We start from the raw sequence: 19,293 nt of genomic DNA, 5'->3' as shown, positions 1-19,293 counted from the left end.
AGGTTGCGGGAACGTCCAAAATATGAAATTCGATACTGTGTTGTCCTGGACCAACCTTAGTTTGAATTTTAACAGTCCCCATCACCTCTCTGCTGGTATTGTCATATGCCCTGATCACTTGGGTGGTTGGGACGAAATCTACAGGCTTCAACCCGATTGCATATGCCGTTCTGGTCGGGCAGACGTTAATCGCAGACCCGGTATCAACAAGTACCACCGGTATCCACTTATCTCTACATTCCACAGAGATGTAGAGAGGCTTATTATGATTTGCGCCCTCAGGCGGTAGCTCCTTGTCTGAAAAAGTTAATGCCGGGGAACCTCCTCCCGGAAAAACCAGCCCAACCAGCTGTTCGGGCGTGGTGTCTATAGAAAGTTTCGACTTGTCCATGGCAGATAGGACAGCTTCCCTGTGCACTCGTGATGCCATTAGCAGTCCCCAGATGGAGATGTCTGCTTGTATTTTCTTTAATTGTTTCAACACAGCCTCGTCTTCAATCTGCTTCTCCTTCTGTCTCTCTACTTCTCTGTCTTTCCCAGATGCTTCGGGTTGGTCTAAGTGTGGGGGCTTGAAGTACCGCCCACTTCTTGTCATGTGGTCCACTTCATCAAGATACCAAGTATCATCTGGTTGGCCATTTCCCCAGTCTTCATCGGTGTGGGCAAGACACAAATCGTCATCTTCCCACCACATTCCGCTGGCAGCCAACAGACATCTGTCCGGCTCCAGTCTACTCGCACTTTCAGTGCTCTCTGTCCAAATGCTCGCAGCGTTGTCTGTCTTTGTGCACACAGCACTTCCGGTCCCCTCAGGGCCCTTCGCCTTTCTGGCTCTCTCAGCTTCCTCAAACTTTGCTTGTTCCAACTGCGTCAGTACAGTTGTTTGTTCAACAGTTCCCACATCCGTAATGCCCATGTCCTGAGCGGAATTCTTAACACCGGCGCTCTCCGGCGGTACAACTTGATTTTCGGCCGTTCCGGTCACAAGTGATGTTTCTGCCCCCGCCGGGCTCTGTTCTGGTTGGGCTTCCCCCACTGCATCCGGTTGATCTTCAAGCCATCCAGTGGCCTCCTCTGATCCCTCATAATCATTCCAGTTAATGGACGCGTCCTCCAACTCCTGATCATCGCGAAATTGCAAGTTAGCAAAGTCCTCTTCTATGGTTGTCGGCTCATCTGCCCATAGCCTAGATCCATCCTCTCGGATCATGCACAATTCTCCTGTCTCGGGAAATTCTACAATTAGCCCACTTCGGCTCGTTGATAGGATGTGCCTGCTCGGATCATAAGCTCTCTCAGCGAAACTCTGCCCAGTCCCAGATTCAACAGACTCGGTCTCTCCCAAAATCTGCCCTGCCCTGCCTTCGACGGTCACCACCATCGGTTCTGGTTGGGTTTTGGAGGTGTCCACCATGCACAAGAAGTCAGTGCAATCGGGGAGGAGCACCTCTGGCTTGGGTAGGTGGGTGGGAGTAATGTAGATGCTAGGATCGTAAGATGCGACCCCAGTCTGGATAAAGTTAATTCTTTTGGGAGGAGGAGCTTGGTTATGTGATGGGAGAGGGTTGGTCGTAACATTGGGTTGGTCGGGAGGTGCGATCACCTGTTTGTCAATAAGATCTTGGATCTCATGACGCAGTCTGTAACAACGGTCGGTGTCATGACCGTGTTGTTGGTGGTATGCACAGTATTTTGACGAGTCATATGAGGGGGGGAGTGGATTTGGTAACGGCTTTGGTTCCAGGGGTTTCAAATGATTCTTTCTGATCAGTATTCCTAGAACTTTGGTCAGAGGCATATATAGTGGAGTAAAGGTTCTTTGGCCTCGGGGTTGGAATCGGCTGTTTTGTGAGTTGCTTCCGGACGCGCCGGAGAATGGTGTGGCAGTCGTGGGTCTTGGAGGGGGAGGGGGAGTGGTGGTGACCATACCAACTTCCGAGGCTCTCGTATTTGCAGCGCCGCTCGGGCCTGCGTTGTTGTTGCGATTGAAGGTCCTCCTCGGTTGTTCTCTGTCCTGGTCAAGCAGTCCTTGCCTCATAGCATCTTCTATTTGCACCCCCATATCATGTAAATCTGCGAAAGTAGGGAAGGGGACCACAATCATTCTTTGCATTAACTTGGGGTGGAGATTGCGCACAATCATCCGAATTTGATCCCTGTCAGTGGGCCTTAAGGTCATCGTCGACGCTTTTGCCCTCCATCGGATCACAAAGTCCGAGAAAGATTCCTTGGGCTCTTGCCTCGTTGTTTCAAGATCACGGGTTGTGATCTCGATCTGTGTGTTGTATGAATATTGTGTGACAAAGGCCTCAGCCATCTCGTCCCAATTCTTTTTCACCTCATCCGATAATCTTGCGTACCAATGGGAGGCCACACCTGACAGGGTTCGGCCGAATAGTGAGAGCTTTTGTTGTCGTGTTAGGCCCATTGGCCGCAAGACATCCGCAAACAGTCGGATATGGACCATGGGGTCACCAGTCCCGTCAAAACGGTCTATTTGTGGCATTTTGAACCTATCGGGGAGTGTCACGGCCTCCTCGGTATATCCATCTCCGATATCCGGCATAGCCTTAGCCCCTTGGGATTTCTTAAAGAGTTTCTCCAATTTGCTCAATTTCAGAGCCGTAGGATCAACCTCGTCCTCGGATGGAGAGTCCGGGTGATTGGATGTATGAGCCTTGGACAGTTGTGGTGGAATTGGGGGCGGGACAGGCCCCGTTGGAAGACTTGTGTCCTCTTGCAAAATTTGGACAGCCGGTACAGTATTCGGGGTGTTGGGAGGGACGTCTTGAATAACAGGAGCCTTCTCGGGTAATGGGGCCCTTGCCGGGGGAGGGACTTGTTGCGAAGCAGATGCCTCATTCTGCTGTTGCAGTCTGGTAATCAGCTCAGCCTGATGGGTCATAATTTCAGACTGTTGCTTAGCGAGTTCATCCCGGCGAACGGCATCTTGCTGCATGGCCTGCATAGTTTCTTGCATTTGGCGCATCATCTCCTCAATTCCTGTTGGTGCCGTCATACTGTTTTGATTTGTCTGAACTACTGACAGATTTGTCTCAAGGGGGATCTCAGTCCAACTGTCCACTGGTGGGGGATACCACTGTTCTGGTGCTCTCAATTCAGATGTACTGCGCTTCCTTTGTTTCCTTCTTGTAACAGGGGGTAAAGAATGGAACACTGGCTGTCCGTCGATTAGATCCTCAGATCGGTGGAGTCGACGACCTCGCGTCCAAGGTGCTTGGGGAATGCCTGTTGGGTCGGAAGCAATCGTGCTAAAACTGACCTAGCAAAAGATAAATAAAGCGAAAAGGAAATAAATAAACAGATGAATGGACAGCGCAACAGCTTAAAATAAAATGCATGACACGCAGTCGGGCACACAGTCAAAAAGCTGAACAACATACTGTCCTCAAACACTGGTTATTATCCCTGTATCACTGTCCCCTAACACTGAATCTGATACCCGCAGATACCTGATTCTCAAATACTGGCTGATGCTCGCAGGTCTGATACCCACAATGCTGAACTGATGCCCGCAGGCTCGGTACTCAAACTTGTATACTGATCTGATGCCCGCAGGCCTGATACTGACAATACTGAATTGATGCCCGCAGGCCTGTTGCCCAAACCCATATGCTGATACATGCATTCCCTGTAGAGACGCACTCCTAAGCACATAACAGATAAGTGAGAGCCAAAACACCCCTATGTTTGGGGTAGGGTTTCCCTGTCCTATTTTGTCAGGAGCTAGGGTTTCACTATGTACGCAGCGGTTTCAAACAACCTATAAACGGGTAAGCAACCTGTCCTAATTTAGAATGGTCACTATGGATCCGAATATGCACTAGGTCGAATGGTCAAAGAGGGTGCCCCGGTAAAACCGGGGTTTGTGTTCCCATACTGGCAGAGCCCACAACCGGTCAGCCTTATGGTCATGCCTTGACAAGACAAGCCTCCGGCAAACCGTTCAGGAATAGCAGATGGCAAACACGGTGTCCTAGGCGCACCAATGCAAATGCAATGCAAAGAATCACACAAGTGTAGTCAAAAACAGATATCATGAGTTCGAGTCAAGTTCTCTAAATCCCCAGCAGAGTCGCCAGAAACTGTAACAAGCCCGCGGGGGGATCTCGCTACAGCTCGGACTCGACTTTTGTTGTCACGGTTCTAAATCTGAACCAAAGAGTCCAAATCCGGCAAATCGTTTTAGGAAAACTGATTTTTGAAAGAAGTGCCAAACATGGACTGCTTTGCCAGATACAGAGTCGCCACCTAAATATTTTATTTTGGGAAATTTAGGAAACCCTGACTCGGTGCCAAAAGGCCACGTGTCCGTCATCACCAAAGTTGCCTCGGCTCGGGAACTTGGGTACGATTGGGGAAGGTCACTTCGTGAGCACCCCCGCTCGCCCGGTCATAGACCGGCCTCTACTAACCATGATATCAATTTTTGAAAACATTGTGAGTTCTTAATCCGGTTATTAGCCTAGGTTACTATGTGATGCTCACAGCATATAAGTATAGACCGGGTCGTCCGAATTGGAACAAAACATTTCATGTTTGCTTTTTGAAAATGGTTTGCTACCCGTAGGTAGGTTTGAAACATTTTGATGATTCATTCCAATTCACATAACCCAACCTTCACCCACAGGCATTCAGGCAGATATATCAGATAAGCACGTAGCCTCATGGTAAGCATGCTATTCATGGCAACACTCACACGCATGCAAGGATGCTAAAGCATAAAACTTACCGGGTACTCCAAGCCAAAATAGAAACTATATTAGAAATCATGCATGATCCTAAGTGTACAGAAATGCCTAATGCAACACATGCAAAATGCAACTATAGTAGGCTCGGCTATTCTAAGATGGCATATGAAATGCTACAACTAACATGTATTCAATTTGGTATTGAAAGTACGATGCAGTTAGTATGATGCGCCGAGCCCGGTGCATGCAAAACAGATGAATGATGTAGACATGCTGTCATACTGTATGCTAATTTAAATATGCCCTAATCTAACCATCATAAGCGGATAAATAAAAGGGAGAAAGACGTGGGGTTGGAAGACATACAACACACTCACGCACACTTATTACAGTTATGCCCTCACTCGGAGGGTCCAAATAAATAATACAGTCCGAATATTACAGTCCCGAATAAAAGAATATTACAGAATTCTAACTAATGAATTAACTAGAAAGCAAATAAACTGGCGTGCAAGCCAGGGACTGCCTTGCTTCTGATGGATGATGCATATCCGGATTGTCTTGCGCGGAAATCCACCGGAATGCCCCAATTAGCCTCTGTTTACACCTATCCTTGAAATGCGCGCCAAGTCCCGAAAAGTTGTTGATTCCTGATTTTGCTGCAACAGAGAGCAGGAAAGGGGCATAGCAATGTATTTGCACAGATATATGCATGTCTCGATCCTCGTGCCACCAATCGCACAAACCGAGGCATGATGGCCGAGGAATCGAAATGCATAACTCAATATAGGATGAATGCACATGAAACTACCGCTAAAACCTAACTCCATCATGGATAATCCGAAGTGTCGGTGACTGGGGAATTGAGACACACTCCGTCACTCGGAGTACGAAATGTACCTCGTTTCCCGTGTCCGGGCTAACCCCTATTCCGGACACGATGCAATACGCATGATATGCATGAAATGTAACTAAGATGCGATCCTAACATACACAATGCTAAAAATGAGATGCCTCGAAATGCGTGCACACGGGCACGCAAACCGAGGCGATGGCAGATACAATGAAAATGAGATGCCTCGAAGTACGTGCACACGGGCACGCAAATCGAGGCAATGATAAATGCAATGAAAATGAGATGCCTCGAAATGCGTGCACGCGGGCACGCAAACCGAGGCGATGACAGAATGATAGAAATGAGATGCCTCGAAGTACGTGCACACGGGCACGCAAACCGAGGCAATGATAAATGCAATGAAAATGAGATGCCTCGAAGTACGTGCACACGGGCACGCAAACCGAGGCGATGACAGAATGATGGAAATGAGATGCCTCGAAGTACGTGCACACGGGCACGCAAACCGAGGCGATGACAGAATGATGGAAATGAGATGCCTCGAAGTACGTGCACACGGGCACGCAAACCGAGACAGTGATAAAATGACATGGAAATGACAAATGGGCTTACACCAACATGAGTGAGCCTCAGCCACACTCACATCGGATGCCGATGGCAGAAAATGAAGTGCCTCGAAATGCGTGCACACGGGTACGCAAACCGAGGCAATGCATACGCAATGCAAATGACATGGAAAATGACAAAAATGATATGCAAGCACACTAACCGAATTTCAGCAACAAAATGTGGGGAAAAACAGTCCCGAAATGTAGCGAAATGATACCGAATGCACGAAATTGTCCCGAAATGCAACATTAAGCACCCGAAATGGCCTATAGCCATGCCAAACATGCACAATATGGACATGCAATGCAAAGACAGAAGCTAGACAGTCCCAAAAGACGCACTTTCACAGTTATAAACATGGCCAAACAGCAAGCGTAGATAAGGGAAACATAGCATGCAAGAATAGGGGCCAAAAGAGAGGTAATGAAACAAGTGGTATAAGCAAAACTCAAACTGAAAAATTTCCTTCTATAACATTGAAGATGAACCAAAAATATGAATATTTACAGTGTATGGCAGACCTCAAATCAGTATACAATCATGCTAAAAATGTGATGCAAAACAAGGCTCAAAAGGTGCTATAACATGAAGTATATAAAATAATCACCAAACAGAAAAAAGGTGTGAATGAAACATGAAGTATAGGCCAAAATAAGGCCACTTTCAGTTCGGACCAAGGTCCAAAAACAGAAGCAAAGAGGGCTATCAATTTATACAAAAAATGGGGCCAAATGAGAGATTGAACTACAAGTGTCACATGGAAACACCAAACAATGTTGAGCCCTTCTCCAATGTTGAAGAGGGGCTCAAAATAAGCCTTATATCAATTTACAACATGCTCGAAAATAAATTTCTCATAGGTCAAAAAAAGCATACAAAATCATGACATACAACATGGTCAATGAAGCAAGTATATTATGGAGGGCTCAAACAAGGTTGAGCCCTTAATGAGAAGTGAAGATGAGCTCAAAATATGGCCCTTTTCAGTTAGGACCGAAGCTTGAAACCAAAAAGAAATGAGGCTTAGAAATAGATCAAAGGAAAGGGTCAAAAGGATCAAAGTGTAACTTACCCTTGAAGATCTAGACTTTGGTTGCTTCTTGGATGGATTTGCTGCTCCTTTGGCCTTCAAGAACCCTTCCTAGCTGCTGGAAATGAGATAGTGGTGGTAGAGCTTGGTGGTATAGAAGGAATGGAGGTTAATGGACTTAGGGTTTTTGAAGAATTGAAGAAGATGAAGATGGAGTTGGCTATGGAGCTTTTAAGATCAAATTTTCTAACCCTCAAGAAGAAGGCCCTCAGCTGGTTATAAGGTCAAGAAAGGGGGTGTAAAAGGGGGGTGCAAAGGAGAGCAAAACTCTCTCCCAAAATATCCCCCGGATACAGAAAATATCTGGGGGATATTGCCTCACAGCTGGAAGGGGCACAGTGAGGAGAGCACGGCCGGCCGCTCACTTTTGCTGAAGGTGGCCGGCCGGCCACACCCCCTAGCCGGCCGGCTAGGGGTCAAAAGGGTCAACCATCTTTTCTGGCCGGCCAGGTATTGGGGAGGTAGGCCTTTGTGTGTACAACACAACCATGTAATTGAAATTCCAAGAAAGTGGGCCCAAGGGGTTCAACAGTGGCTCGGAAAGAGGGGGTCAAAAGGGTCAGGTGACCTTAATGGCCGGCCATGAACTTTTAGGGGCCTCTCAGATGTGTAGATCACAGATATGTGATCGAAAGTTGGCAACGCTAGCTCTAAGGTATTCAACATTAGCCCGGAAGTGCGAAAAACGGGCGCCGGGAGGCTCGGGAGGAGAGATAACTGGCTGCTGCAACAATTGCTGGCCTCCCACCCTTCAGTGACCTTCCCTGTGATAAAACAGAGGTACTTGCCAAAAATGAGCGAAAACCGTTGCAAAATGAATGTTCCGGAGCCAAAACACGCAGTTCGGGGTCCCGGAAATGGGCTGTTAAGCACCGAAAATTGTATTTGACCTCGAAGTGGGTTTCTCAGCCCCCAGTGTCCCTCAAAATGGATGAAATAGGATGTATGCCAAAAATCAGAGCAATAGGAGATGGTTAAGCGGTCCCGAACCGAGGCACACGGCCTGACGGCTCCGAAAACCGGGAACCGGACTCCGAAATGGGCAAAATGGCCTACGGCCACCAAATGTAGCCTACGGACATTGAGAGATGGTCTACGGGACCTCTCCCTCCCCTCAGGAAAAGAAACGGAGAAAACCGAGTCTGGTTCGCAAACCGAGACAAGGCGCAGAAAAGGGTTTGGAAGTCCGGAGGCAGGGCTCACAGCCGCGACTCTGAAACTTCTGAACAAGCACATTATGCAACATCACCAAGCGCTTAATCGGTGACGTCTGAGTCTTAAGGTCGGTCAAAAATGGGGTGTCTACAATGTCGCAATTCCCCATGGATAATAAATGGTTTAGGGCCGTTTCCCCTTAGTACTCTTGGATCCAATGTAGCACCAAGACTTGTAAAAGCATTGGCTGCATTGTATACTTGAGTATAACGTCGAAACGATCTTGCTTGATCATCATCCCCATCATATAATGCTTGAAGCGGTGGAGGGGGTGTCATAAGCAGAGGTAGCCTAGTCTTTCCTTTTGAACAGCAAGTTCCAAATAGGGGACGCTTTCGAGATGATTGTGCTAATTTTTCGTCCATCCAATGTAAGGCTGAACAGTAAGGACATAACACATCCATCTTGCCGAGAGAATGACGATATGAATTCATGTGTGATTGAGTATTAATCGCAGTACTTATAGTCATATCTTCTAATTCATCATCTGTACATATATCCTCTTGAAGAAATGTGACTGTAGCATTAGGCCTACAAATATTTATTGTGCATAAATTAAAATTTATACACATGTAAAAGTAAGAGTATTATTTAAAGAATTAAACATGTTTTACCAATTCCGAGCTAGAGATGTACTTTCCATAGAGAACGAACATGTGGATGCCTATGTAACCATGGTTCGTTTTTGTGCCAACGAAGTATTCACAAGTGTCTTTGTACCCTGTTCTAGGCAAGCATGACTGCGACGACTCGATGTTAATGAAGGAAAGTCTTTAACATATGCTCCTAATCTCTATCGTTCTTGTCGTAAGCGTTGTCCCGATTGATATGCAGAGCATGCATTTTCATTTCTTTCACGTTCTCGTCGTGCACGTTAAGCTAATACAGCTCTTGATATAACATAACCATTGGGTCCCTAAAATATGAATATTAAATCATTGGATGCTTAAAATGCAAATATTATCAAGTACCATTTTCCACTATCTAAAAAAAATACCAAGAATTTAGAGAAAATGTATTATGCTCTTGCCCATGACTACCCATAGTTTTATAATAATAATAAAATGTGTGGTTTTGTTACACTAATGAACAAATGTTCGACCAACTTATGAGAATAATAAACGTTCAACCAGCAGATTGTGTGGTTTTGTAACAGTGATGAACAAATGTTCGATCAGCAGATAAGCTTCATAAAAAAAAATTTCCTTTTCTTGTAGGGCGCATGCACTTACAGGAGACACTATATATTCCTTTCTCACTATATATTCCTTCATAAAGTATCCCCTATATATTTATTTCTTCTTAAGAATATACAGGAGACACTAAAAAATGTACATAGTTTTAAAAATGAAATACAATTATGGCTAAATAAAATACAATATATGAAGATATAAAAATAAAAACTAAAAAAACTCTACAAAAATTAATAACAACCATACCGCTAAACATGCATTTTCCTTTCACTTGCCCTTGAAATCAGTCACCTTTGTCATTTATAATCTATATAATAAATTGTGTGGTTTTGGTATACAAACAAACAAATGTTTGGCCAACTTATGAACATCATAAAGTATCCCCATTCACATAGCTAGAAAAAAAAAATTGTTGCCCATTTTCTCCCTCCTCTCTTTATCTCTTTATCTTAAAATTTTCACCCACTTACATTGAAAAGTGGTGCAGATTTACACATATATACAGGAGACACTTAAAAAAGTGCACAGTTTAAAAGATAAAAATACAATTATGGTTTAAAATAAATAATTGGACAAGCATTTTCAAAAACACTCTACAATTATGGCTTAAAATAAACAATTGTTTATTGCTTAAAATAAACAATTCGATATACAATTATGTCTTAAAATACAAACATACAAAAACTAACAATTTTAAAAAAAAAAAAAAACCATTAAGAACTATACCGTTGGACATGCATTTTCCTTTCCCTTGCCCTTGGAAGCATAAGACACCTTTTCTTTTCCTTTCGACATTGCCTTTGCATTTTCCTTTTCCATTGCCTTTAAAAAATAACCAAAGTCTAAGAAATAACCAAAGTATAAGAAATAAAAATTTAAAAAAAAATGATAAGAAAGTGATTTTTGGGTTGACATTAGAAATACGAACGACATTGAAATCATGCTCATCACGAATCACTACACCGACATTTCTTTGTTGAAAAAACTGAACCTATATATACAAAAACAAATAAGTAGTTGATATGTACACAAAATGAAATTTTATAAGATGATGAGTAAAGGGAATGAATATTACAGTTCGTTGTAAGTCTCCATCTAGCTGTAAAAAATGAGAAATTTTTTTTTTTATAATCAGAACCTATAATACAAAAGTTTTTTTAAAATCTATGTACCAGTTTTTTTAAAAAAGACAACTTACATTATCCATAATGTTAGAGGTCATTCCAGCTTAGTATTGCCAAAATCTGTAATACAAAAGTTGACTTCAATAAATACATATTAATCCAATAATACATAATACAAAAGTTAACCTGTAAAGGTTTTGGAATACATAACTTATGTAAATACAAAAGTTATTTTAATTCACCAAGTGAAACCAAACGAAGCAATCAATAGATACTTAAATGGAATCAAACCTATCGATGGCTTAGGCTTTGTTGAAGAGGTTTAAATGGAACTACAAAATTTATAAAGCTAATTCATATGACAAACTAATAAAAAATCATTAATCATTTTGAAATCCACAGTTAATTCATATGATAAAATATCTCATTCAAGGAATTAATAAAAAATCACACTGGAAAAAAAAAAATGACAAACTAATAACCCAACAATCATTTTCCGCCACCAAAATGAGTTGTGTTTCCAAGAATGTATTTTTTGAAATTAACAAATAATAAAAGATTTGCAATAAATCCACAGTTTCAAAATAATAATTTAACTCCAAACATTTTTAGGTATTGGTAACACAATCTGAATCCAAACAACATCAAAAGAAAGTAGTAATGAATCTTACTATTTTTCTTACAAATTAATAAATATTAAAATTGTCCAAGATGCCACATCATCCCAACTTGGCAAAGGGTGCAAATGAGTCGAAACATGTGTAGTAGTAAAGTCAACAAATATATATTGTTGCACCTGAATTGGACAAACTCAATCTCACAATTTCAGAAGCTATGAAATTATCCTCTGTAATTTAATAAAGTCAAACTCAACCACCCCAATCTCACAATTTCAGAAGCCATGAAATTATCCTCTATTTTTTTCAATAATCAAACACCCAGAAAATCCAAAAACCAGCAAAGTAAGGACCAAAAAAAGTCAAAAAACCGGCATATTTGACTATCAAAGCCTATTGAAAGTTTATTTAGCAAAGTTGAGAGCTCCATCCACTCAACAGCAAGTTATGGACAGTAGAAGATAACTCGAAACTTAAAATTATATTTGAAACACATTATCATTATATTTGAGTCCCATTATTCGGAACATATTGAACACATTATATGTGAAACACATTATCATAAAATTAAATCCCACTATATCTCAACACATTTAGACTGTAAATCTATATAAATATAAAAAATGGCTGGCAATTTTAGAGGTTGATGCGGCTTAATATTATCAAAACCTGTAATACAAAAGTGAACTTAACTAAATAAATATTAAATAGATACTTAACATGTCAAACTGAACGAAGCAATCAATAGATACTTAATATATCAATGGCTCCTACATTATTGTTAGGAATCAAACATATCGATGGCTTAAGCTCTACTGAATTGTATTGAGCTCATTCAAGAAATTAATAAAAAATCACATAGATATGCAGATGCCAAACTAATAACCTACCAATCATTTTCCGCCACCAAATTTTACTAAAATTAAACAATTTATCAAAATGAGTTGTGTTTCCAACGGAAACTATCAATAAAACACATCAATCACTTAGTACTTTGCTTCCAAGAATCTATTTATTAAAATTAACAAATAACAAAAGCTTTGTACATCTACATAGTTTTAAAATAATAATTTCACTCCAAACATTAAATAAATAAAAAATAAATCTGTCTGTATGAGGACATTTTCAGGGATTGGTAACACAATTTGACTCCAAACAACAGCAAAAGAAAATATTAATGAATGTTACCATTTTTCTTAGCAAAGGGTGCAAATGAGTAGACATATATGTATTAGCAAAGGGTGAAAATATATACTTCTGCACCTAAAGCGAACAAAATGAACCACTAAAGTCAACTGCTAAAGTCAAAAAGCCAACAAATAATTTCATAAAAAATAATTCATCCACTAGGTGGTCAACCACTAAAATGTCTCCAAGATATAACTAAGCTAACTTTTTTTTCACAAAAGATAGATATGATAAAGAAATATTTCAATGTACATAAGAAAATAACCTTAAAAGATATAAGAATTGACTTTCCAAGATTGTTTCATTTTTGTGAGAAAAAACAAAAAAGAAGCGGAAAAGATAAAAAATAAATTGGTTTACTTAAATTTTTTTTTCTTCCATAACCTTAATTTATTTTTTGCTTCCTCAATTTAAGAAAAGTTATGATACACTGCTTTAGGCATTGAAACCATATAAATCCCCAAACATGTCATATGTTTAGCATAGGAAAACGTCTTAACCATGAATAACAATAAATAAAGCCAATCCCAAAAGATATGTTATATTTACCGTAAGTCTTAATGGCACTTCCAAACACAATCAGACTCAAATCAAAATTGGGTGAATTCTTGTAGTGAAGCTAATTAATTTTAGAACTTGAGATCCAATTGATGCTATCTAAGACCTGGAACACATCTTATAGAAAAGGTAAGAACTGGAACACATCTAAGACATGAAACCAATACAGTGTATACAAACCAAACTGTTTTAAAAATAAAAAATGTAGTGATACTGTACGATTTCTTGAGCTGATAAATAAAATAAAATAAAATAAAAGATTCCCTAGGTTTATTACCAAATAGGATAAAATATTTTCCAAATCCTTAGAAACACAAACACAAACACATATGGAGGCTATTATTGGCCAAAAACAACCCTTTATTGGCCAAAAACTGTCCGATTTATTAATTAATCCCCAAAAACTGTTTGACACAAAAATTTTGGATTTATTAAAACTTGAACAGTATATAATACCACAAATTCAAACCAAATTATGAATTTAAGAAATCAAACAGTACGATACCACAGTATGAATTTAAAAAATTAACTCATGAATTCTATAAGGGCCTTTTCGTTGAAATAGAAAAATATGAAATGTGGTTTAGATTTCCATACTTACCACATCTGTAAAATTAATTTAACTCCTAATAAAATTAATAAAATTCAAACTAATAATAGATTAATTTAAGTCCTAATAGATTAATTTTACTAACTAATAAAATTCAAGTGTTATCGAATGTTACAAACTAATAAATTCGAATGTTATCAAAATGCTATACAAACTAATAAACATGTGTTTTATGCAATAAACAAAACTCAAACTAAGGCCTTGTTTGATTAACAGGTTAATAAAATAGTACCACTAATACTACCAATCAAACATGCCCTAAGTGTCATTCAAGTGTCATAGATACATATACATCCATAATCATATATAAAAATAAAAATAAAAATAAAAGATTAATTTAACACCTATCTATATTGGTTAAATTTGAAGCATTAGCTAAAAAGTCAAAAATTAATACAAAAAACCAACCCATTCTTTTCTCAACCCACAAAAAATAAACCCATCCACCACAAAAAATGTATGTTTCTTTTCTTCTTCCAATTTCCATTTTTTTTTAAAAAAAAAAAACACCCTCTGTTTCGTTATGTAAAATTAGAATTCTCTACTCAGAAAGACCCACTTAAGTCTTCGTTCCAATGATTTTATCAATCAAAAGCTTTTCAAAACCATAGAAAATCAACACCCATTTCTCATTAAAGAATCAAACCCATTGGATGATGTTTCCACAATAGATGTTTATCTGCCACTATAGATGTTTATTTTACCAACTATTGGTTCAAAAGATAATTAAAGATAGGTCTAAGAAACTTTCACAAATTATCACAAATTAAAGCCACAGCATCAAGAATATCATATTGGTTCAGAGGATAATTACCAACTACAACAAACATAATTTGAAAAAGTGAGCAATAACAAAAAATTTTACATCAAGAAGATGAATAATGGGTGTTTCAATAAAGAGTCACAGGGGACCAAAAAAACTTTTTAGCTAATGTTTCAATCCGTGCAAGATGTGTGTGTGTGTGTGTGTGTGTGTGTGTGTGAGAGAGAGAGAGAGAGAGAGAGAGAGAGAGAAAGAGATCTTACAGATAAGAGAAGGAGAGGATTCAAGCGAAAGGTATGAAGAGCTGTGAGGAAAAAGTTGTACTGAATCCTGAAGTTCTAAAAGCAACAAATGTAAAGAAAATTGTTAATTTGCCAAACACAACATAGTGTTTTCCCAAAGAAAATTTGAAAGAGATGAGAGGAGTACGTGTGTGAGAGAGAGAGAGGGTGTGTTTTCAAAAACAGAGCCATCATATTAAATTTTCAGACATTTTGACAAAGAGACAAAAACAGAGGGTGTGTGTTCAAAATTATATATATAATACACACAAATAAATACATATTAGCTTTTGAATAATCAAACCCATTTCATAAATCAAAACCATGTAAAAAAGAAAACATTTCAAACTAACCATATCAGATTAAGAGAAACAGGAAATTATATAACTCTTCTTGATAAAAGCATATATATATGCAGGAAATGTTTATAACATAACTCATTCAAATGTTTCAAAACAGGAAACATTTTTTTAGAGGAAACTGTTCTTGAGAAACATTTGAAGAAGAGTTTTGAAATGTTAACTCTTCTTGAGAGGGTGTGCTTTTATCAAGCAGAGTTTTGAAATGTTTCTCAAGAACAGTTTTGAGATGTTAACATGTTTATAATATAACTCATTCAAATAGGAAATGTTTCTTAGGAAATTAATTTGAAATGTTTCAAATTAACCATATCAAGAAGAGTTATTTTAAATATTAGGAGTTAAATGTTAAATGTTTAAATATTAGGAGTTAACTGTTCTTGAGAAACATTCTTGAGAAACATTAGGGGTTAAACGTTTATAATACCAAGATTCCACTTATAATACAAAGCAAAGAAAAGAAATTGCACTCATATCCCATCACAATTCCAATTCCAACAAATTGGGAATCAAATCTCACTTTCTAATTCCCTATACCAATTAGACCCAATTCACAAACGAAAATTCCTATAAAATAACAAACGAAAAAATACAACTAAAGTTTTCCACTTTTCCAATAGTTTTACCCAAACCAAGCAAATTCCAGAAGAATTAAATCCAGAATACATTTTTTTCCTGAGAAAATCAAAGGGAAAATAAATTGGGGGTTTAAGCAAGGGAAAGTAAATATACCTGCTGGGTGAGGTGTAGCGAATCTGAATAATTGCACCAGGCAACAATACCTTGTTCCTGAATGGAAGAACAGGCAACAATACATATTTTAAACTGTTTTGGTATGCACATATATATACATACATAGTGTTGGATATATACATACCAGATGGGACATATGTATACATATATATACATACACATATACACAAATTAACCATAGCAAGAAGAGTTATTTTAAATTTTTACATATATATATATACATACATATATACACATATGCATATATATACATCCAAAATGCAAATTATATATATTATACACACAAATACATACAAACTTCGGTCCGGGGACAGTGACGCTCTGGCCGGGGACAGACTTCGGTCCGGTTCTGGCAGTTAAAAAAAATAATAATTTAATTCCTATCTATATTGGTTAAATTTGAAACATTAGATAAAAAGTCAAAAACTAATACAAAAAATAAACTCATTCAACACAAAAAACATGCCCTAAGAGGCAAAAGAAGGTATGTTTATTTTCTTCTTCCAATTTTTCATTTTTTTATATAAAAAAAAATGCCCTTTTGTTTGGTTGCCTAGAAAGCAGAAACCCACTTCAATTTGTTAATTAATTAGCACAGGTTTTGTTAGACATGGCTTCATAGACATATTTATACATCCATATATATACTGTTAAATCATATATATAGATATATAGACAAATCTCAGGTCAGGAGTTGTATGCCAGAGTCATACTCATACATACAAATGGAACATTTTCTTTTATCCTCTCCTAAGAAAAGCAAGTTTCAAGTTGTTAGACAGACTTGATACATCAATCACTGTTAAAACTATATCAATTGTCAACCTAACAACATTCAATTATTTTCGGTGAAAAAAATAATGTTTTTAACAAAAAAATAGAAAAAAATGAAAAAACAAAAAAGAAAGGAAAGAAATAAGAGAAAAGAAAATAGTAGCAAAAAACAAAAAACACAATTATTCAGTAATGAACCAAATACCCAAATCATTCAACATTCTAAAAGGGTTAAAAGATAAATGTCCCAAGTGTTCAAGTTGTTTATAAACATAAAGATACATCCCTAATAGTTGAGAAAAACATGCTATCATAGATTTTCAGTACACAACAATACATAATCCTTTTAATCATTACTACATGGTGTTAGATCAAGATTTTTGCAATTTTAAGGAGATTAACAGTTAACCAAGTTTTTCTAATGAAATCAGGATCAAGATTTTGGAAGAAAGCCACTTAGTTCTGACATCAACCCTTAATAGTTTTAATTTCAACTTATAATTCATCGAAAGAGTCTTTTAATTCATCAAAATACCAACACACACACAAAAAAATGCGAGATTCAAACATATTCTAATAGACATCACAAATACGTCATGGCTTTCAAAATATGCAAGTAGTAATCAACATGTCCAGAAGGAAGTGAGAAAAAGTCCAATCTTTAATAACGCAGAATTAAAAAATCAAATTATTATGAAACCATTCCACTTTCTTTCATATCATTAACATGCGAACATGTTGTTCCAACCCACTCTTTTTTGATTAAATAAAAGCACTCTAAGGCGACCAAAATTTGGGCATTTTGAAATGAAATTACTGTTAAATTTTATTGGGTCATTCTATCAAACACTTGCAATACATGACTTATTTAGTCATTTTATAAGAAGAAAAAGATGAACAAAAAATAAGATGAAAAAATTAAGGGTTTAAAAACTGTCTAACCTAGAACAGAAATTAAAAAAAAAAAAAGAAAGCAAACCTTCCCTACCAAAACAAAAAACTGTCTAGTTGTAGAGCTCTTGATCTAACACCTATCCAAAAACTGTGACTCTGGTTTTTGGATGATACAAAACTCTGGTTTTTTAACAAATTAAGGGTTTAACACCTATACAAAAAATCTGTGAACCCTCCTCCAAAAACCAGAGCTCTTGATTTTTATGAGAGAAAACAACTAAGAAAATCAATAAATTTATAAATGATTAAACAACAAATAAAATTCTTTACCTTTGTGGATTTGGAGGAGGGTTCACAGATCTGACTCTGGTTTTTGGATGATTGGGAGAAATTCTTTACCTCTGTGCCAGAGCCACGCTAGTTGTAGAGATCGGATTCAGCCACCGGCGAAGTTAAAGAATTTTGGGGCAGTTCAAAGGGATTGAGATGGGTTTATTGTGGCGGTTCAGAGGGATGGGGGAAGAGAGAAGATGAAGAGAGTGATGTAGAGAGAGAGATTCTGAGCGTGTGTTTTCAAAATTTGAAAGGGGAGTGTGTGTGTGTGTGTGTGAGAGAGAGAGAGAGGGGATCTGTATTGACAAAGAGATATGTATTGTGTGTGTTCAAAACGTTGTAAGCCATTGGATTGAATTCAATCTAATGGTCCATGTATTGACAAAGGGACAAAAGTCCCATCAGGAGTAAAAATTTGAGCTTCCATGTTATATAGATATATCTATATATATATATATAACATCAGTGATACTAGTTTGAGTTGGTATTAGGTAAATAAATGGCCTAGCTGGGGCTAACCCCTATTAAAAATTAAAAAAAAAAAAAAAAAAAAAAAAAAAGAATCTTCAGATCCACTAAGCCTCCAATTTCTTCCACTTTTCCAAATACTTCTTTTTTAAAATTAAAAAAAAAAATTAAGCAAATTCACAAGGCATTGTTGAAGTGAAAAATATTTTAAAAGAAAATAAAAAAGTTAAATAGTGATTAAAAATTTCAATAAAAAGCGTACTGAATTTAATTTTTTTTTATCTCTCTTATATTTCAAGAACACTTATAAGTAAAACATTTTGTGCATAGTCCAGTCCAGTCCAGTCCAGTGACTTGCTATAAAGCCTTGTTTGGCAAACACTTTTAAGCCAAAAAGCCTAGAAAAACATGTTTGGTAAATGCTGCCATTTCCTTTGACAATATTTTATTTGCAACTTATTTAATTTTAATTATATGTTTTACAAACCGTCAATCCGCCACGGTTTTTTATAAGAAAAATGGCAAATTCTAATAACATTTTTATCAATCCGCCACCCGCCATGCGGTTTCTATTTTTCTCTTAAACCGCACCGACCTGCACTGCGCACACCCCTAATTGCGAGAGAGGCTAATAACTCTATGGTAGCTAACAAGGTGAAAGAAGAATCTTTCTCTGATCTAGCTAAAGTGGAAACCTTGGAGGGATTACCGAACCAAGAGATTGGCTTGGTTGAGAAGCCTAATGCGTTGTCCGATGTTAAGGTTTGGAAAGAGAAGAAAGTGAATTTTCTCAATGACATTTCAGCCTATCCAAGGAAAGATAGTAATTTCAAAATAAAAAAAGCTGATGGCTTTGCCACAGATAACTCAAATGTCTCTAAGGCGAGGAAAGCTCA

The 19,293-nt window shown here is 38.0% G+C and overlaps 1 long non-coding RNA gene across 2 annotated transcripts; it reads right to left on the bottom strand.

The window, feature by feature from the left end:
• Positions 1–10,380: 10,380 nt before the first annotated feature.
• LOC145799078 (uncharacterized) lies at positions 10,381–18,337 on the bottom strand. Of its 2 annotated transcripts, XR_014341076.1 has the most exons (7): positions 17,927–18,337; positions 15,908–15,964; positions 14,799–14,873; positions 11,091–11,131; positions 10,874–10,919; positions 10,589–10,666; positions 10,381–10,497 (listed from the first exon to the last, which is right to left on the bottom strand). It is a non-coding gene; the product is annotated as an uncharacterized LOC145799078 (long non-coding RNA). The 2 variants fall into 2 exon arrangements; XR_014341077.1 differs by lacking the exon at positions 11,091–11,131.
• Positions 18,338–19,293: the final 956 nt, after the last annotated feature.

The sequence above is a fragment of the Camellia sinensis genome, chromosome 9 (assembly GCF_055761805.1).
Source record: "Camellia sinensis isolate YWXY chromosome 9, ASM5576180v1, whole genome shotgun sequence".
NCBI lineage: Eukaryota > Viridiplantae > Streptophyta > Magnoliopsida > Ericales > Theaceae > Camellia > Camellia sinensis.
Note: the sequence above shows the minus strand (reverse complement) of the source record. Positions and strands in the feature narration are given on the sequence as shown.